At 34.6% G+C, this 23,280-nt stretch overlaps 1 protein-coding gene across 1 annotated transcript in view; it reads right to left on the bottom strand.

Moving 5' to 3' along the window:
* The window catches only part of dlgap3 (discs, large (Drosophila) homolog-associated protein 3), a 299,829-nt gene that overhangs the window by 182,560 nt on the left and 93,989 nt on the right, over positions 1-23,280 (bottom strand). Inside the window, exon 2 of the mRNA XM_056479735.1 lies at positions 15,189-15,379. The gene's annotated coding sequence lies outside the window, so the exon portion shown is untranslated. The remainder of the gene's footprint in view (positions 1-15,188; positions 15,380-23,280) is intronic.

The raw sequence follows: 23,280 nt of genomic DNA, 5'->3' as shown, positions 1-23,280 counted from the left end.
ATATAAACGTCAAAATGAAAAAAACTACTCAAGAAAAAAAGAAAAAAATAAGCAAGCAAGAAGCTAGACAGCTAGATTGAAAAAAATACATTTATTAAAATAATATAAGCTATAAAAGTATATTACTAAAAGCTAAACAAAAAAGGGCATCCGCTACGTAAAACATATGCAGAATTAGTTGGCAGTTCATTCCATTGTGGCAAAACCCCTGATAAATAAGCGACTAAATCGAAGTAAAATGAATGAATGAATGAATGAATGAATATTTTATATTATATACTGTATATATGTATTTATTAACTGTCCTCTAAACATACATTCACATCGCAGCCTTTCCTCTAATCGCAATATTATAGGATTTACCGTGAGTTTTCAAAATCATGATAGCCTATAATCACGGTTTTAATATTAAATAACAATTTGAAACTGTTAATCATAACAACACTATTCTCAATCAAAGCAAAGTTAATTTGTTAATATTTTGAGCAAAAAGACATTTGCAAAGCCTTATTCGCACATATTTATCAAGGCTGCCAATACTCGTGGAGGGCATAGTGTATTAAATATGAAGCATCTCATTTCCAGAATGTGAGGGATGAGACTGTTTCCTGTTGGACCATCTTTAAGGTAATGACAACCAGCAGATTAAAGGCAACATGCTGAGTGTTATCCTGTTCCTGTCCGTCACTGAAATTTCAACCTTAGCTCATGAATATTTATACATGAGATAAATATGCAAATAGCAGACATTCAGCATCTTACCAGCTGCATAAATCCACCAAACACACACTGACATCATGCAGAAACATAGTGAGTGAATTATTTAATATCGCTCATCACTCCAAACACTGAAATAGAATCTAATCCCATAATTCCAAGAGGCTTCGAAAATTCTTCACCTCTCCCAGCACGTCAAGCCGTTTTTCTAAAATGCTAACACTGCACACAAATAAATAAATACAATTACTGGTACACTAGTATATAGTTGGCAACTAAATTAAAAGCCATTTTTTCCCAAAGTGTTTAACTCTTTAACAGAAAGGATTTTTTTAACATGTTTTCCAACATAATAATTTTAATAACTTAATTATTTTATCTTTGCCATAATGACAATACATTATATTTTGTATTGTATACAGCTTAAACTGCAATTTAAAGGCGTAACTATGTTGATATATATATATATATATATATATATATATATATATATATATATATATATATATATATATATATATATATATATAAATATATTATATTATATTATATTATATTATATTATATTATATTATATTGTATTATATTTTATTATATTATATTATATTATATTATATTATATTATATTATATTATATTATATTTTATTACATTATATTATATTATATTATATTATATTATATTATATTTTATTATATTATATTATATTATATTATATTATATTATATTATATTATATTATATTATATTATATTATATTATATTATATTATATTAATTAATTAATTTAATAAAAAAATTTAATAAAATAATTCTGTTCATCAAGGCGGCATTTATTAAATAAAAAAGTTAAATTGTTCAATACTTATTTATTAAATATTTATTTATTACTTATTGAATGTAGTTTCAAATGAAATTATTAGTCCAGTCATTATCTTATCATGTAACTGAAGACTGGAGTAATGAAGCGGAAAATTCATCTTTAAAATCACTGGAATAAATAATTAAATTAAATTATAAACTTATTTTGAACATTTTTGTTATTTTATAGTGCAATAACATTTCACAATTTTACAATTTGTACTCTATTTTTTGATGTAATAAATGCAGCCTTGGTGAGCAGGAGAAGCTAATTTTAAAACATTTAAAAATTTTACTGACCTCAAACTTTTGACCAGTAGTGTATATATATTATATATTTTTAGGTTAAAATAAAAATAATAACATTAATTTATTATATTATATATTACATTATTATTAAATTAATAATTAATGTAGTAAAATACTACTACTAATAATAATAGTGATAATAAGGATGATGATGATGATGATGAACATAATAATATTATGCATATAATATTAACAATAATATCAAGCAATTGTATTATAATACTAACAAATATAGCTGCAAGCAGCAATTAATTCGGCCAAGCAGCCCAGTGGCCACATCATAAACAAGCACGGCAACAACTACAGAGCAACTGGAAAATTTTGTCATTTTTTGGCAGAAAAGATTTGGTGGAAATTGGGCCAACAATCTATGAAGAGTTTAAAACAACAGATTTTCAAACTAATTCAAGATAGTGGATGGGAAGTCATGTCAATTAGGGAATAAATTATATCAACATTCTCTGTATGATCCAAGGAACCTGCAAGCCCAGTCACATGACAATAGACAAAACTATTCAAAAGTCATCTGATAAAATTGATTTTTTGATAGAATTTAATTGTTTGTCAATGTTACCCAGAAGGTGGTTCAAACTGATGTCGCTTGGTCGATGTCAGGTCTATCACACACTTTAAGTTTGGTTTAAATACTTTGAACCATTGGTACTCGGTTGTGTAAAAACATAAGCTGGAATAGTTGGCGGTTGACTTTTGAAACAGAGACTAAGCCGATGGAAAATAAATGATTAAATGAAAATTGATGATGATGATGACGATTATGATAAGGATGATGATGATGGTTATAATAATAACACAATTATTTTTATTATTACTTGCAGAGATAGAGTTGGAGTTGCAAAGAGTAACTGCAGAATAAAGAAAACACTAAAGACGGTTTTCATGCGCTACTGTCAACAGACCACAGTGCTGCATTTCAATCTCAACAATGTTTTTACAATTACAAGGCAGATCTTAGAGATACTCATGCAAAATCTCTTTTGAAAGACAAACATTTATAAAAAAAAAAGTTACCAATCAACTAGTGAGTTGTACTGTTCCTTATACTCACCAGACACCTATACTGTGTGTGCATGTTCATGTGTGTGTGTGTTAGAAATAATATTCAGTGGTCAGTAGGGTAAAAGGATGTTACACTACAACATGCTTGTCAGGTACAGTAATTCCTACAATGGCAGAAAAGGCAAGAGCTGTGAGGAAAGTGAAAGAAAGGCCTCTGGAGACGCAACCATGACAGATCTGCTCCATCACACAACCGTAGGTGAGAAGAATACAGATAATTCCACATCAAGACAGCAGTTTCAAAGAAGAGAGTGTGAATTTAACAGATCGGTAAAGAAAAGACTGAGATGATATGAGGGGTAAAGAGCTGTAGGGCAAAAGAGTTACTTAAACGAAAGAGCAGACGCTAAAGCAATCGAAGAAAAAGATGAAAGTCGTGTTTAAACTTCTGCTGAGTGAATTCAGACTATGAGAATGTGATGGCAGAGACAGAGGAGAGGTCAAAAGACTCTGAATGTATGTTCGCTGAATGCTGTGCTATTACATGTACAGGCTTCTGACAGGGGTGCAATTTAACTCAATGTATTCTTTATAAAGCTTTTAAAAAGATGATTGCAAGAATACAGAAATCAATCTTTGAAAAGTAGTGCAATCATTCTATGAATTCTATGAGCATGTTCACACTACCAAGAACACCCATGATCAAGAATTTGTCATTTAATAAATATTTAATATCAAGTTTACCTTTAACATCACTAGCTGTGTCTCATTTCAGAGGTTCCATCCTCAGAAGGATGCATTTGAAGGGTGCAGCGTCTTCGAATTTTTGTCTCATTTCAAAAAAAAATCGAAGACTCCTTCAAATGCAGCCTCTGGTGGAACTGGTGGATCTTTTGCACCCTCGAACATCCCAAGATTCATTGTGTGCTGATAACGGCAGGACATTTTCAAAAGAAAACTCCAGAGTAGAGTTTGAAATGTATGAATTAGGTTTTATTTTACTTGGATATCTAAACACGTTTATAAACAAAAAGAGTATGACATGTCTTACTAAAAAGTGTTTTATAGACAGTTTACTTTTTTATATGTACATATATGGGTCAAAGGAAATATATAGCTTTTGTAAACCTTGTTTTGCCTACAGATCATTTAAAATAAGTTTTAAAATCACTTTGGAAAAAAGTCATGACAAATTTAATCAGTGCTTATTAACGGCAGCTGTTATGGTTGCTATTTGATAAGATCTGCCCTCTGTGGGCTAGATTGTCTCATTTCAAAATGCATGTGTGGACCTCGAAGGACTCACCTTTGAAGTCTGCATCCTTTAGAGAATGCAGCCTCTGAAATGAGACACAGCTAGTGTATTCTTGAGTAAAAGTGATATTTAATAAACACGAACAGTGGAACTTTTACCCAATGAGATTTTAGTACATGGGCATGACAGTTCCAGTATGACAACCATGACAATTGAAACTCTCATACTGTTTTTATATTCAACATGACCACAAACAAACAAACAAACAAACAAACAAACAAACAAACAAACAAACAGGTAATAGTAATATATACTTCAAAACTATCTAATTATTACTCAAATAAATAAATAAGCAAGCAAATAGACAGATAAATAAAAACATTTATTAAGATAATATAAGTTACACATGTATATCATAACTTAAATAAATAAAAAGAAAGAAAGAAAAAAATAAGCAGATATGTAGATAAATAAAGAAAGATATTTATTAAAGTTTAAGCGATAAAAGTATATAATTAAAACCTAAACAAACAAATAAATAAAAAATAGAATAAATAAATAAAAATCAGATAGGTAGATAAATAAACAAAAACATTTATTAAGATAATATAAGTATATTATTAAAATCTAAACAAACAAAAACTGTTTTAAATACTATATACTTTAAAACTGTGTAATTAATACTGAAATAAATAAATAAATAAATAAAAAAAGGAAAGAAAGAAAGAAAGAAAGAAAGAAAGAGAGAAAGAAAGAAAGAAAGAAGCAGATTTGTAGATAAATAAAGACATACATTTATTAAAGTAATAAGCTATAAAAGTATATCATTAAAACCTGAACAAACAAACAAAAACAAAAAATAGAATAAATAAATAAAGAAATAAATAAAGAAAGAACGAAAGAAAGAAAGAAAGCAGATAGTTCAATAAATAAACAAATACATTTATTAAGATATAGCAAAAAAAATAAATAAACAAACAAACACACAGACAAAGAGGTAGATGAATAAACAAACAAATGCATTTGCTACAAAATAATATTAGCTACAGGAATACATATTTTTTAATAAATATAAACTTGAATAAATAATAAAAGGTGGAAGTAATCTAGCATGGAGCTACATGCTGGAGTCTAAGTTAAGATCATTTTACAGATAAATGAGCTAGATCAGATTAGACATCCACAGTCTAATAGAAGCACTTTGGTACAACATCAAGGTGCATATTAATGAAGGGGGATTTACGCAACAATAAACACAAGCAGTGATTTCAGAGGAAACAATGCACCTTCAATAATTTTAAAATCATAATTATTATGCAGGATGTGGCAGTGATAAAGAGCTTCAATTTTGCGTACAATGAATAAAACACATTCACTTTCCAGAATCACGATGTATATGCTCAGACAGAGCTCCAAAAATTATTGAGATGAGATTATGATAAGCCTGCATTGCTGTAAAATTGTATCTGCAAACACTCCTGTAAAACATGTTTACTGTATGAATATTAAAATAGACTACTGGGGTCTTCCTTATTTTTTCTTGGGCTAATATGTTTCATTGGGTCCTGAATTTCTCAATTCACAATAAAGCTTTACACTCATGCTGAATGCCTAATTTCAATTCAAACATAGACAATGACTAAAAGAGCAAACATACTGGCTATTCTTCATTAAAGTTCTGGCTGGTGTGGCACCTATGATGCAAAATCAACTTTTGGAAGCTGTTTGGACAGAAGTGTGTATAGGTATAGTGTGTCCACTCTCATATTGGAGTGACTGAAACACATTAAGCCTCTTTCTTAAAATTTCCTGATGTTAAAATAGGATCCAAATCCAAAATTTTGTGGTCGACTGTAATGTGACATAGGAGTGTGGTCTCCCCACCTACCGAATTGATTGACTGGCAAGTATTAACATGTCTCAGTAGTAACACATATAAACAAGTCCACAAAACAGAATTTGCAATGAAACTAGGATTAAAAGATCTGTTCCAACTCTCTGTGATCAGCTGCACCTATGTAATTCTATAACCGCTAGAATCACCACAGCAGCATGTGTGTGTGTGTGTGTGTGTGTGTGTACTACAAACTTTGTAATGGCATTCGATTTAACATTGCAGAAAGGCTTGAATAAATACCATGAATACATCAAATAAACTTGGTATTTTTGACTAATGAGCTGAATTTCTGCTTCATCTGTGCCTGTCACTGTCACTGACTGCTGTTTATCTGCTGTATTGTATGAGGAAACATGCACGTGGGAACTGTGGATGGGAAGAACCAGCTCATTTGCATTTAAAGGCTACAAAAACATCTACACTGTCCTCAGAGCTGAAAATGGGCATATTCTGCATTGTATAATAGATAATCTGATGCATATTTTGAGCTGAAACTTTACAGACACACTCTGGAGCCGAAGGCTTAATTTACAACTTGTAAAAGCGGTAAAATAGGAGCCCTTTAAAACAAAGACAACTGAAGTACATTTTCAAACAGACTGTAAACAGTGTGGAACATTCAGTATTACTGTCTGTTCGAGCTAAGACTAGAACCATGAAAATGTTTATGCTAGTATACTCATTCATCAAAATGAAATTTGCTAAACTAACTGTTCAACGCATCTTTAAAGGGTCAGTTCACTCAATAAATTAATTTACTCATTATGTACTCTCTCATGTACTTCCAAACCTGAATTACTCACCTTTATTCTTGATTGAAATATTAAAAAATGTTTTTTGGGAGTTTGTAGACATACGTCTAAACAAGAAACTGTCTAAATTGTTAAAGGCTTCCATTTAGAGCATAAAAACAACTGAAAAACAGCATGAGCAGACTGAAAAACACTTTGGTTTTTCGCTTTTGTAGTAAATTATCCATTTGATTCAGAACTGTTTGTTCACTGGCCTTAATTATAATTACTGTCGGCTCTCTGTTACTGACTGAGAAACTGTTTCTGGGGATTCAGTGAGCGAGCAGTCTGAACAAATACGAACTGATTCTGATTGTTTTGCGAATGTGTTTAGTCAATTCACTGAACAGAAAGAACAGACTCAAAGGAATGATTGATTCGTGAATGATTGGAATCACTGGTTCAGAAAAACTGCAGAAATACAAAACATATCTTATAAAAGGTCAGTCAGAGCACTTACTGTTTATAAAACACATACATAAAGCCCAGCTGCATATACAGCTGAAGTCAGAATTATAACGTTAATACTAAGGAACTTAATTCCTTTATGTTGTCTCAACACAAATCAATTGTGTGGAACCCAGCATCTTTTACACTGTGTCATTCTTCAGAATGTGCACCACATGGTTTGATGATCTCCAGAAAAAGCTTTTGTTATTTGTGAAACTTGCAAAAAAGCACAGAATACTGATTTCCACTATTGAGAGATTGCCTTGAGTACTAGCTTGTCAAAGAAGGTGGAGTTCCAGAACAAACCATCAAACTGTGTATTGAGTGTATGAGCCATTAAAATCTTTTGGCCCAAGACTTCCGGTCTCATTCACTTCAATTGATTTTTAGACGTTAAAACAGCTCATTAAGCTTCTAGATGTTGCAAACTGATATTTTCTCGGTATTTTATGCTACATTTATTGTATAGTCATAAACACACTTGTTTGTAGAGTTTGTAGTTTGACCCTTTTCTGCCATTTATTATTCCTATTTTTTTCTCCCATAGGCAACTAAATTGAAAGTTCTAAAGCAATCGCAAAAATGAGCACACTTCCACATTGCAAAATAATAGGGTCAATATTGGGCCCTTATGAGAAGTCTTATGAAAGAACAATTTTCATTTTGGGCCCTTTAAATTCCACATGAAAGCTGCAACCATTTTTTTCTCGTTTGTATTGTGACGAAGTTTCTAGAGAAATGGAATATTAAATGCAACCCAGGCTCAATCTGAAAACGTACCGATATATACATTCCTGGAGAGCGCCAAATATGTCCCATGCAGGAGGTATGTTTTTTTGCAGTTTTTGTTTTGGCAAATCCACCAGAGGCCACTCTTTGTACGCTTTTTAAGATCTCAAGTTTCTCTCGCGAGTGGCATTCGAGTTTGCTCTTCTCATGTGAATCCACCAGAGGCCGCTGTCAACTGACTAACTCACTGACTGACCGATCGACTAACTCACACTCCTCCTTCCTTAAAACCAACCAATAGTGTTTTAAAAATCACCGGTTGACACCACTCCATAGCGTTTGTTTTAAAGACGAAATGCAGCCTTCTGGCTACATAATTCGCAATCTCCAAAAAACGTATATAGAGCTACGTTTTCTGAATGAGCCTGTGTTGATTAAATGAGAAAATAGTGGGCGTGGCTTGTCTTTTCTACTGTGAGCAGAATGGATGTAGATGTCATTCAGGAAGATTGGGAAAGGGTATGGTGGAGAGTTATTTCAACCTAGCAGACACCTTCTCATCACCATTTCTGTTTGTTGTCAAAACTGACAGTTGGAATTCCTAAGACATACATAATATGACAATTTAACTAATAAAAGGTGCATTTCAATTAAAGATTACAAGGGCAAACATTTATTTTTCTTCAAAGATATGCACAGATGAACTGTTCAATGCAAAACCAGCAATATGAGCTAACAAAATCCTATGGTTATCTCTGATTTCATTTGTACTTTAAGCTATATATCTCATCTCAACCTACTTTTCCTTATGCAGTGAGAAACGTGCACACATGTGAATGACACAGAACAAGTAAGGTGGACACAGGAAGAGGCCTGCATCTGTTTTCAGCATATGTTCTAGGCCTGAGATCTATATAATCTGACAGATGCGAGAAACCTGCAGCATTTTGTCCGACGAGCTTCTAGAGAGTGTTTCAATCTCCATCAGCACACACATCGACGTCCAGCAGCCCATCTCTATCTGCATGGCTTTTCATAAAGATCAAAAGATGAAGGTGACAGCTCCTAGTTCTGAAGAGAAATATCATTCCCATCAATCCCATCATCCACGGCATGCCAGCAAACCACCAGAAGTAGGTCACAGCTTGTTTCATGTGGCCCTGTAATGAGTCGGCCTGTAATTATTAATTGTCTTTTCCGAACTAGATTTATGATTTCAGAGAAAGCGCATTCTTGCCCGCAAGTAATCGTTACAGTAATGGATAAGCTAGACTTTTCTTCCCATTCTTTATTCTCTCTGCCTATTTTGCCATTCGTCATTCCATCGTTCATTGTCAGCCTCTCGGCGTTGAGTTGCTGTGCTGTCATTTTCTTCCTTTTTATAAGCCCACCTCACTTTCTCTCTTTTTTCAGAAGGAGAGCAGCTGGAGTCACAGGAGCCGCCTGTTATTTTAATAGCTGGAAATGCAGTGCATGTTGAGGCCGCATTACTCACATGCCTGAATCAAATTCTGGATAAATAATTTCATTAAACAATTGTTTTTTTTTGTTTGTTTTTTTTTTCAATTACTTTCACCTTACTCTAATGTATTTACACCATTCAAATGTACAGTTGAAGACAAAAATATTTACCTTCCTATGATTTTTTTATTTTTAAAGTCCCCCATTTTTAAGTCCCCATGAACTGGAGGCTGCAACCTTTTTTTTTTTTGGATTGTGACACAGTTCCTAGAGAAACAAAATATTAAATGAGAAAACAGTGGGTGTGGCTTGTTTTTTTTTGCTGCAAGCTGAATGGATGTTAAAAGTAGGCATTTCATTCAGAAAGATCAGGAAAATTGTTTGGGTTTGTTTGAGACAGTTGGAGCAGCGTGATTAAGGCCCAATCCCAATTCTACCGCTTAGCCCTTCCCCTTCCCCTACCTCCTTCAAGTGAAGGGGTAGGGGTGTCCCAATTTCTCTAGGGCTACGGGGAGGACTAGATACCCCTTTAAACTGAGATTTTTCAGGACCACACTTGAAATCAAGGGGTAAGAAAATTTCCCTGAATACACCAGCTACAACGGCATCATGGCTGCACCCGGAAGTCAGGAGATGCAGAAATTAGTATTTTTTTGTCATTATTACGAACATGTACAACCACCAAGCATGTGATTTAATACATTCATAACCGCATTTGGGTTTTACCGTCATGCTTTAAAAAAAAAAGAAAAATTTCGCTATCTATAATCCCTAATAATAACTCCTGTATAGTGGTCCCACATTCTGTCATTCGATGACCCTGTCAGAAAAGTCTAGTGGCTGGGAATGAGCTTTTTATAGTGTCTGCTATAATGTTAATGTTGTTTTTGGTGTGTTTACATGGATAAATGTGGCCATGGTGTAAATGCACAGTATAGTTACAATCTTATTGCCACATTACATCGTTATGACATCATGATATTGTTGCCTTCAGTGATTTCCTGAAGATAAATACCAAAAAATAACACAACTGGAATAACTACAGCAGTCGTGATCGTCGTTCTCATATGAAGCATGAGATCACGATGACATATGATGACGTGTGCAGGTGTTGTAGTGCTGTCCCATTTCTTAGGGGTAAATTTTGAAGCCCTTCCCCTTTAGCCTTTACACTCAGTTTCAAGGGGAAGGGGTAGGGGTACAAAAATAGAATTGGGATTGGGCCTAAACATGTTAGCCATGCCCATTTGCTGAGATATACGTAATCTGACAATTTAACTGAAAACAAAAACAGGAAGTGCATTTTCAGATTTCTGTTAAAGATTAGAAGGGCAAACTATTTTTTGTTTGTTTCTTAATAACATGCACAGATGAATTGTTCACCACAAAACCTGCAATGTGAGCTAACAAAATCATATCGTTAGTCTTGATTCCTTGGGGACTTTAATAACTGGTGTTTAACTGAGACATTTAAGGACATTTTCACATTCCAATTATACTATTCACTTTATTATCAATTTAAATCTTCCGGAGAAGAACTTTCTTTTAGTTTGGCTGAAACAAAATCAGTTTTTATTTTTTCAAATAATTTTTAAAGTTAGCATTATTAGCAGCCTATTGATATTGTTTTTGTTTTTATTTTATTTTTTGATTTGCTACAGAGCAAACCACTCTCGTTCAGTGCATAATTAACCTAACTTGCCTAGTTAACTTAATTAAACTAGTTAAGCCTTTATATAGCACTTTAAGATGAATACTAGTATCGTGCAAAATAACTAGTAAAATTTGATGTCATCATGGCAAAGACAAACAAAATTAGTAATTAAAACTACAATGTTTAAAATATTTTCTCCATATTGGAAACAGGCTAATACTTTTGCCTTCAACAGTATGCATTTATTTGTATGTTTGCTTGTTTATTTGTATTTATTTCTTAATGAAAATAATTGGTTACACTTTCTTTTGATGGTCCATTTGAGTATTAGTAGACTGTCTGCTTAATATCTGTTGATACTGCTGCTAAACAGGCATTTAACTGACTATAAGACTTACACTAACCCAAACCCAACCTAACAGTTTACTTGTAATCTAATGATAATTAGTTGAGATTTAGATGCAATGTAACTTAAATTCAACATCAAAATAAAGTGTGACCAAATAATTATTTGATTATGCAAGAATGCATTAAATTGATCATAAATATTGCAACCCAGGCTCATTCTGAAAACATACCCCAATATACATTTCTGGAAAGCACCGAAAGAGCTACGCTTTTTGCAGTTGTTGTTTTCGCGAATCCGCCAGAAATTGCTGTATACGCTTTTAAGATCACAAATTTCTCTCATGAGTGGTCACTCAAATTCCAGTGGTTTCTTAAGATCCATTGGGGTCACTTCAGTCCTACAAAAACTACTAGTGTGTAGTGTACATCCTAAAGATAATTTTGTTTTGACACCTGGTGGACTGACAAAACTTAAAAAGGGAGTTGTTCCCTGTGTTTTTGTGTAGAACCACTATACTATGCCCACACAAAGAGTTTGGCATCGTCGATCAAGATGCTCCGTCTCCATCTGACTATGAGATAAACGAACCACAAACACCACCTGATCATGTTTATATATCATGACTACATGTGTATGTATATAATTGTTAATATATATATATATATATATATATATATATATATATATATATATATATATATATATATATATATATATATATATATATATATATATTGTAAACACACTGAGAACACACTGTATTTTATTAAAAGGATTTACATTGCAGCATTGTGTTTGGTTAACAGGCAAAAGAGACTCAACTGATATCGAGAGATTGCCTAATGTGTGTGTTATGCAGGAGGGCAATTAAATCACCTCAGCACGACCATATTTGTGTGGAGCTACTTTTTAATAATAAAATAAACATAATATTATAACACAATGCTACAAAAAAGACACATCATTACACAATGTGCAACCCGGACATATCTTTGCACAAACTTGCTAGATCAGAAATTCAAGATGGCAGAGATATGCAACTAGCCCATTGGTGGTTCATTCTGCTATGCTGACTCCTGATAAATCAGGGACTATGCCAAAGGAGTGTGAGTGAATGAGTGAGTGAATACCATCTGTACTTGTTCAAATTCATTTATACATTACATCATCAGCACAAGCGTTTATAGAGAACTTATAATATTAATCACATTTTCAGGTTGCATGCAAGCAGTCTTTACAGTATGGATAAAATATATAAGCTAAGGAATTTCTTCTCATTCTTTTTTTCTCTGCCTATTTGGTCCTTCTATCGTTCATCGTCAGCCTCTCAGCATCGAGTAGCTGTGCTGTCATTTTCTTCATTTTTACAAGCCCACCTCTCTCTTTTTTTTCTTCAGAAAGGAGAGCAGCTGGAGACCTGCCTGTCATTTTAACAGCTGCAAATGCAGTGCAGCTTGAGTACAGCCACTACATTAAGTGGGCCGAATTACTCACACGCCCAAATCAAAGTCGGACTAAATGGGGAAAAAGTGAAACAGGTGCATGTGTGTGTGTGCGTGTGTGTCGCAGGTGAGCTGCCATACTGGGCGGTCAATAAATACTACAGAGACAGTGCGAGGGAGCAGTTCAAACGGAGTGTGATAGGAAGAAATGGGCAATTAGATGGAGAGCGAGAGTGAAGCCTACAAGAACAAGAAGCCCCCAAATCCCAGAGTAGCCATGTGTAAATGCATTGCATATGCTACCTTTCCATGTTTTAGCACACGCTAAAACGCTTCCATGTTTTAGTCCACATGTCTGAGATCACTAACAGAAATGCTGTTAATTATTTGTTCTAATTTAAAGAGATATTTACTCTCCTAAACCATGTGGCTTCTTTCTTCTGTTGAACACAAAAGAAGATATTTTGAACAATGCTGGTACCTGGTACCTAATGAACTCTATAGTTATTAATATAGAACACTACGGGAACACAAACACTATGGAAGTCAATGGGCCCCATCAACAAGCATTTTCCAAAATATCATCTTTTTTTTTTGACAGAAGAAAAAAACTCAAATCGGTTTCAACAAGCGTTGGCTGAGTAAATGATGATAGAATTTTCATTTTTAGTGAACTACACCTTTATTACAATTTTATTACATAAGAACGTAAACAGCTGAAACTACAGTATGTTGTTGAATATTTATTTATTTTTAAAAATCTAGGAAATTCACATCAATTTGTTTTAAATGTAATTTCAAGAGTTCACACTTAGCTGATGATTGATTATAAAGCGTGTTTGGCATGCTGAGCCCTGAGCTCAAAAGATCCTCGAGCCCTGGGCTTCCTCCTGTTTGCAGAGCAAGAGGAGAGATTGAGTTCAGGTAGATCTCTAGAAATCCCCCGCTTATTTGTGGCTAATGATGAATTGCTTTTTATAGGGAAACATACTGTTGGCTAAGAACTTAACTATGGTGCCAATTTGGTTTAGTCAATTTACTTATGACGCTCAAAAAAGTTGACTGGCCTAGTAAGACTTAGAACCAGTGATGTTCTTGCTGTGAGGGAACAGTGCTAACCATTGGGCCGCCATGCCACCCAATCTAGGAAGAAGGCTGAGGAAGGGGGGATTCTTCAAGACAAAGATGACTGTGCGCTAGGAAGACTATGGTTATTTAAAGTGACTTAGGAAACATCTGATTGGAGAACCATGTGATAGTTAATGTGGGTCCAGCTGTGGTCAATCATAAGCACTTGATTTATTGAAACTAGTTTATAAATAAACTCCACTTCATAAAATATGCATTTGGGTTGTCATTTAAATCATTCAAATTTCACATTTGTTTCTTGTTTATTTTTTTAACATTTTAAATCAACATTTTATATGATCTCAGGCTTAAAGTCTATAATAAAACTCATTTAAAATTGTTTTGCAATTTTTAATAATACATTTCTACATTTTCTACATTAAATTGTGGACTGAAAATGTATATTATTTCAGTGATTTTGCATTCACTCAAAAAGTGGTATTTCATATATAAATTTTTTGGTTGCTTGCAGAATCAAAATAAAGCCTACAATACATGCCACCATTTTGAACCAAAAACAGAACTAATTAAGCATTTTAGTTATTCATTTGTACAACATTTTAGGAGGCTAAAAATGCTAATTAAAAATGTCTTTCAAAGTGTTTTTTTTTAATGACACTGTTCTCATTTCTGTGTAAAATATAAAAAATATTTTGTTCTGAAATTCAAACCAACAATGGTGGACTACAGAACCATATGTGCACACATACGCAGTGTTTCTTATGAAAATGACATCGCCACCTACTGGCCTGACATGCACAATACAACATTTTAATCATTTTGCAGATCCATTTTTTTATTGCTGATGCTACACAACGCATAACTGCGTTCCTCTTTGGAAAAATCATCATACAAACATTACTTATGTGTACTGAACATTGCATTATGCAAGCAACCTCTACCAGGAAGCTGCATTACATGTTAAAACCATCTAACATTTATAAATCCTCTCGACCTTAAAGAGAAAGCATCTTTAAAACCCCAGTACCTCTCTTCACAGACACAGCTCTCAGTGCATTCACCTCGCCAACACAGAGGCCATGTGGAACAATACGCAAATTGCATGAATGAATGCAACATCTCTGTGCAACAATATCAAGCGATAATGAAAAAAGCCTGTTTTTTTCTTACCGAATAGTGTTGATAGATGAGGCAGAGGCAGAATGGGGACACTCTGCTTAAAGTGATGGCTGATGGGACAGGCAGACACAGCTGTGTGATCAACGGTGCCTGCTGTCGTGCCCACATGAGCGTGCGACGTGCAGAGACACGACACCTTTCTCTTTAGCGCACCTGCATTCAGCCACAGCCCGGCTCTTCACCTTTAAGCAGATGGAAAACAATGTTTCAGTCACACACAATGCATGCACAATGGAGCGATGTAGACGTCAGCTAAATTTAATAAGATGTCCTCATGTGACTAGCGGGGAGGTAGGAATGTTATTTTAGACCTCGTCGGATTCCTCCATAATGAGGTAACTGAGATTCATGCTGATTTCCAAGAAAAAAAAAGTGTGAGTAGACGCATGAAGAAGAGCAGAAATACAGCTTCACACTACACTAGTACTCAGCTATTTTTGTATATCACTTAGAGAGATAAAAAGACAAGGCTAGCTGAATGGATGGATGGATGGATGGATGGATGGATGGATGGATGGATGGATGGATGGACAGACACAACTTGATACAATTGGATGGATGGATGGATGGATGGATGGATGGATGGATGGATGGATGGATGGATGGATTGATGGATGGATGGATGGACTGATGGATGGATGGATGGATGGATAAACTATAATACAATTTAATTGATGGATGGATGGATGGATGGATGGATACAGTATGATACAATTGGATTGATGGATGGATGTATACATTATCATGAAATTGGATGGATGGATGGATGGATGAATGTATGGGTGGATGGGTAGATGGATAAATGGATGGATACACTATGAAACAATTGGATGGATGGATGGATGGATGGATGGATGGATGGATGGATGGATGGATGGATGGATACACTATGATATAATTTGATGGATGGATTGATGGATGGATGGATGGATGGATGGATGGATGGATGGATGGATGGATGGATTGATGGATGGATACACTATGATTCAATTATGAGGATGGATGATACTCTAATACAATTGGATAGATTGATGGATGGATGGATGAATACATTATGATTAAATTGGATGAATAGAGGGACGGATGAATGGAGCATAATACAATTGGATGGATGGATGGATGGATGGATGGATGGATGGATGGATAGATGGATGGATAGATACACTATGATACAATTGGATTATTGGATACAGTATAATACAATTGAATGGATTGTTGGATGGATTGTTGGATGGATTGTTGGATGGATGGATGGATGGATGGATGGATGGATGGATGGATGGATGGATGGATGGATGGATACACTATGATACAAGTGGATGCATGGAGGGATGGATGGATGGATTGATGGATGGATGGATGGATGGACGGATGGATGAATGAATAAGGTGTGATACAATTGGATTGGATGGATACACTATAATAAGAAGAGTGGGTGAATGAATGAATGAATGGATGATTATGTTCAATGAATGACTGTATGAATGGATATAACCCTATAGGATTGACAGATTTATTTATTTATTAGAATGTGAGCATGACAGCTGAAAGACCAAAACTGTTTGTTCAACCTCCCCAATGGGTCTTGAATCATGTCTGCTATGGGTGACAGGCAGTAACCCAGCTTTATGTGCGTTGGATGACGATGAATATTGTGAGAAAGCACTCTACTTTTATGGCAATGTTTGTTAGCGCTCTCTGTCGTGATGTAATTTGCTTACAAACAGCCTGATTATCTGCCTCTACTTTGAAAGCAGATCAGACATTGGAGTCTCATTATAAAGTGACTCAACAGAAATGCCTCAGCTCCCCAGACGGGCACCCATGGGATGACAACCTTCAGAAACTCGGGATAAACACTTCTTGATAGTTTATTCTATTTTAGTTTTATTTATTTCATACTGGTCTTTGCTCTGCTGGAAGTCATTCCTTTCAAATACAGATATTTAAGAGCAAGCGACACAATAGTAATGATCTTCCTTTTGTCTCAATATAGATGAAAATAATACTAGATTTACTATCTACTTTATAGCTAAGTATAATACAAGTATTTTATTGTCAAATTTACTATATATAAGGGGTGTCCAAAGCCCAGACACACCTGGGCTAGCTAATCAAGCTTTTACTAGAGTTTCTAGAAACATCCTTGCAGGTGTGTTGAGGCAAGTTGGAGCTAAAATCTGCAAGACACCGGCCCTCCAGGACCAAGTTTGGACACAACTGCTATATACAGTTGAAGTCAGAATTATTAGCCCTCCTGAAGTATTGACCCCCCTGTATATTTTTCCCCAATTTATTTATTTACTGGAAAGGAGATTTATTTCAACACATTTCAAAACATAATAGTTTTAATAACTGATTTCTAATAACTGATTTGTTTTATCTTTGCCATGATGACAGTAAATAATATTCTACTTGATGTTTTTCAAAATACGAGCATTCAGCTTAAAGTGCAATTTTAAGGCTTAACTAGGTTAATTAGGTTAACTAGACAAGTTAGGGTAATTAGGCAAGTGTGGTGTAATGAACCTGGAGTGCGTCCACTACAAGGTGTGATACCTGACACCCCAAATAAACGAAAAAAAAAAAAAACTATTAAAAAAACAATGGCCTTTTCTGGAAGTGCAAAAAGGTAGTATTTATTTACAGGGATGTTCAAATTTATATCCAGTGCAAAAATATATACAGTGTCCAAAAGTCCCAATATGTATATATATATATATATATATATATATATATATATATATATATATATATATATATATATATATATATATATATATATATACATATATATATATGTATATACATATATACACACAAAGTATCATATCAATAAACAAAATACAACGGCGAATACATACAACGCACAACCAACATAGCAAATCAAAACGGTAACCACTGTATACTCGTATGCACCTACTAACACCTCCCATTTTGGGGGCGATTGACAAATTGGTATAAGAGGAAATGACATTCAGATTAACACACAACCTCTATAAGTCTCTCAATTATTGAATTTACCTCAATGAAACAAAAATGATTATCTGAACAGTTTGTTAGGATGCATTTCCAATAACACAATCTCAAAAAATGTAGCCAAAATAAAACAAATAAGACTTTCTCCGGAATAAAAAATATTATAGGAAATACTGGATGGATGGATGGATGGATGGATACGCTATGATACGGATGGATGGATGGATGGATGAATGGATACACTTTAATACAATTGGATGGATAAATGGATGAATACAGTATGATACAATTGGATAGATGGATAGACAGATACGCTATGATACAATGGATGGATGGATGGATGGATGGATGGATGGATGGATGGATGGAAACAGTATGATACAATTGGATGGATGGATGGATGGATGGATGAATGGATGGATGAATGGATGGATGATGATGGATGGATTGATACACTATAATACAATTGGATGGATGGATGGATGGATGGATGGATAGATGATGGATGGATGGATTGATACACTATAATACAATCAGATGGATTGATGGATACAGTATGATACAATTGGATGGATGGATGAATTGATACAATATAATACAACTGGATGGATGGATTGATGGATTGGTGGATGGATACACTATAATACAATTGGATGGATGGATGGATGGATGGATGGATACAATATGATACAATTATGTGGATGGATGGATGGATGGATGGATGGATGGATGGATGGATGGACACACTATAATACAGTTCGATGGATGGATGGATGGATGAATACACTATGATACAATTGGATTGATGGATGGATGGATGGATGGATGGATGGATATATACACTATAATGCAATTGGGTGGATAGATGGATGGATGGATGGATACCCTTTCTAAGTTACCTAAATTACTTGCTCTGTTAAACATCCTTTAGTAAATTGTAAACATCATTTTGGAAATTTTGCCTTCAACTGTACATCAATTACCACTATAACAGTAATTTAAAATAATGTAAAATAACTGTCATTTATGTAGAATTACATGCAACTAACATTAAAACAACCCCTAATCCTATTTTACAGTAAGTATATGCCATTAATTAGCATTACATAGTGCTCAATGATCTGAAAATCAGGACCTGATATCACAGTTGATATTGGTACCACATGCTTTTTGGAAATGGAGTTTTTCACTTGGAATAACGCACTGGCTATGAGACCGAAGTGGTTTGGCAAGACTATAAAGTGTCCAAAGTGGTTTGGCAAGACTATAAAGTGATAACATTTCACCACAGTCTGGAAATTCAGTCCCGCAGACTCGCTTCCCCAGATCTCTGCAAGCAAGCTCCTCGAGAATAAAGACGATCGATTTTAATTGCTTGTTTGAGGGGCTGTGCCGGATGGAGGGAGACAGAGAGAAATAGGGAGAGATGACGAAAGACTGGCTCTGCAATCATTCTTGAATAAGAGATGTTTCAGACCTTGGGCAACATAACATCATACTTGACATAGGGCATGACCATAAACATGGCTAGTCAGAAAAGGGCAAAGGGAAACCAGGACCACCTGCTACTCATTCTACCACAACAAGCACATTCTGTTCTTATTCTTATTTATGCCTTCAGAATCTTTCATTAGTCCGTCAGCGTTATTCCCGTCTTTCTGTTTGCCACTGTTCATTTGTGTGTCTCCGTTCTGCTTCTTTGACCTTTGTCCTTATCTTTTTGTTTCCCTTCATCTATGAGAGATGACTCATCTTCACCTCTGAACCCCGGTTCTGTTCATCTGTTCTGTCTCTTTGAGCGACTCATGCGTTCCTTACCATTTCATTTAGCAAAAAAACTCTTTTTCTTGTCTGTTTATGGATACTGCACTGCAAAAGATTTTCTTACTTAGAGTTTTGTTTCTAGTCCAAATATCTAAGAATTCTTAAATCAAGAAGCATATTCAAGACAAGTAAAACATGTTGTTTTGAGTAATTAAAATAAAGAAGTAACTAGGTTTTCCTTAAAAAAAAAAAAAAGCTAAATAATTTGCCAATGAAGTAAAATAATCTTGTTTTCAGTTTGATTTAATCTTGTTTTACTACCCCACTCAGGTAATTTAAGTTTGTTTGTTTTTTTTACTTATTATTTCTGAAAACAAGACTATATTTTTTACTTGTCAGATAAATGCTTCTTTGTTTAATAATTTTTAAAAATATTTGGACTAGATACAAGATAATAAACGAAGTAAACTCAAACTACTTATCTAACTTATTTAAAATCAGTTGAAACAACAATTCTCAAAAAGTTCAAGTCAAGTTGGCTTGATTGTCATTTCAACAATTTACAGTGCAGTACACAGTGAAATGAAACAATGTTCCAAGGCGCTACATCAAACAACATAAATTACCAACATAACTCAGGACTGTGCACTACTATAAAAAATTTAAAGAATGAAAAAAAATAAGATAAGTTAAGCTAAAATAAAAAATGAATAAAATAAGAATATTAATAAATAAGTGATGAGTGTTATGAATAAGTAAGAGTGTGGTTTGTGCAACATTTAGTTCAAATAAGACAGGACAGACAAGACAGGACAAGAAACAGTAATGCCGACCAGCACAATACGTTTTTGGACAATTTAACTGCTTCAAATGTTCAAACCACTTAAATTTGTAAAATGTTTCATTTAACAGTTTATTTGTGTTGGGTCATCATGGCAGAATTGTGTGGAACCCAACATCTCTTACAGTATTAGAAATATAAATAAATAAATAAATAAATAAACTACAGCAAATGATCAGCACAAAATGTACAGATTGTTTAACAGGTTTTCCCATATACTTTTAATTTCCTTACTTTACACTAGCGGTCTAGTTTGGAATGACTCAAAATGAATCCAGTAGCTAAATACTTTATCAGACTAAAATATAGTGTAGTTTGAACCCAGCCTTTACTTACATTACTCTTAGTAACATTGTTTGGCTCAATACCTGCACAGAAAAATTCCCTACAAGCTAATGCAATGAACATGTTCTGATTTAAGTCTCATTACTTGAATTTTTAGATTCAGTCATCTCAGGTCAAGAACCCACAGCTTGATCTTGACAGGTTTAAGTGAGAGAAGCTCTACAGTAGGACTCACATGCACCTGAGAGAAGACACAAATAGCATCACAAAGATCCAGAGACGAAGAGCTCCATATTATGATTGAGAGCACAGATCCTGCCCTATGCGTGCTGCAAGTAGATCTTAATTCCAGTATTTCCTTGACAGCTCATTCCTACGGACACACTGAATCGGTATAAGCTTTGGCCCCATTAATGGTCAGATCCCTGCGGTTCTGTCTTTTTCACAGGTTTGCCTCATTATCTAAATCAGGGTAGTTAACAGCAGAGGTACACAGTTAGGTTTCGCTCAATGCATTCCAGTTCAGATAGGAGAAGAGGAAAAAAAATCTATATAGCATAAAGACCAGGTCATATCACTGGTTGCCAGGCAATTTGTAAAACTCTTGTGAAAATGACCCCTACAACATCATCACTCCAGCAGAAGTACTTCAGTCAGAAAGACCTCGGATCAGGTTGTAGGTTCTAAATGGGCAAGCATGCAATTTGAAGGCTCAACAAGCTCGGCACAATTACAAGCAGTGACACGTCCAAATGGCCACTCTCACATGTTTCTCTTACGCCTCAACAGGGTTTTGACAGAGAATAACCACGAGCCTACAATAGTTGTCATCTTTGATGCATCATGCCTTGCGCTTTGGTTTCTGTCAGCCTCTGTGAGCATTGTTAGTAGTTTTTTTTTCTAGTTTTCTTCGTTTTTTTGAGTTCAGAGTGCTGTAGGCGAAAGCACAAAGACCATCTGCTCTCCACAGGCTGTTAAGTTTGAGCCTGTTACTGGGCCCCATTTATTTCGCTCCTTTGTAGGCACATTACCACAGCATGCTATTCTTCTCGGGTTTCTTCCGTCTGCCTCATTTTAGACGTTTGGACGATAAGGATGCGTTGCGGTTAACAAGGATCAGCATTTATTCTCCATCTCTACGTCTTTTACTTTAAACGTCCCTTTGTGCTTTTTCTTCAGACTGTTTCATTAACGCCACACTTCACTGGCTGATGTTAGACAGACATCTGAGGAAAAAAATACTTGATTGATCACATAAAAATGAAAATTGACATCATTTTCCTCGGCCTCACTGTCGCTGAAACCTGCACGGCTATTTCTTTTGGGGGAACACAAATGCTTTTGGCCAGACACTGAATGATGACCAAGCTGTCAAGCTCCAAAATTGACAAAAACTCAGCTTGTGTGCCGCTGTATATGCCAAGTCTACGACCAAGTCATACCATACTTTTAGGTGACACGCATAGTAAAAGTCATGCAATTTTTCATTGAAAACTATTGATCACTTTACTATTTGTCTATATTTAAACCAGCGTTGATGTTGCAATGCACAAATTCAAGTTGTATTTAGTAACTTTTCAGCCCATTTATTATATTATCCGAATATTATCACTTGATTGAATGGGTGTTCTCAGTGGTTATCAGCTGATATGGGCCAGTAGAGGCCTTCTGCACCTACTGGTAGGCTCTGAAGGCTGCTATAATCCATCCACATAGTTAATCAGCTAAAGATCACATATGGCTGGAAATTAACGAGAATTATTTAAATTATTTATTAAATTTCCAATTAATTGCATTTTATTAATGTCTACCCCTACCTCAACCCTTAACTCAACCACAGTAATGTAAAAACAGATCTGGATCTGGAGTCTTCTCTATTAGTATAGCGAATTAACCATGTGGATCATATCTATCAGCTGATAACCACTGATAACGCCTATTCAATTGAGTGATAACATTCGAAGCGGGTGAATTCTGAACAACTTTTAAGGTGCTTTTTATATTTTTCTGGAAATCATTGTAGACAAGGAAGAACATTCACCATGTTCCCAAAATCAAAGTAACCAGCTTGGAAATAAATGTGTGATTATCGATAACATACAGTGGTAACAGTGGTGGTAAGATGGTAAGGATACTGTATGACTGTAAAGTGTTTTGGTTGTACATTAAATAAAAAAGCACAATGATTAAAAGTTACATATGTGATTATTGCTA

The sequence above is a fragment of the Danio aesculapii genome, chromosome 19 (genome assembly GCF_903798145.1).
Source record: "Danio aesculapii chromosome 19, fDanAes4.1, whole genome shotgun sequence".
In the NCBI taxonomy this organism is placed as follows: Eukaryota; Metazoa; Chordata; class Actinopteri; order Cypriniformes; family Danionidae; genus Danio; species Danio aesculapii.
The sequence above is the reverse complement of the archived record's forward strand: the minus strand, read 5'-3'. Positions and strand labels throughout refer to the sequence as shown.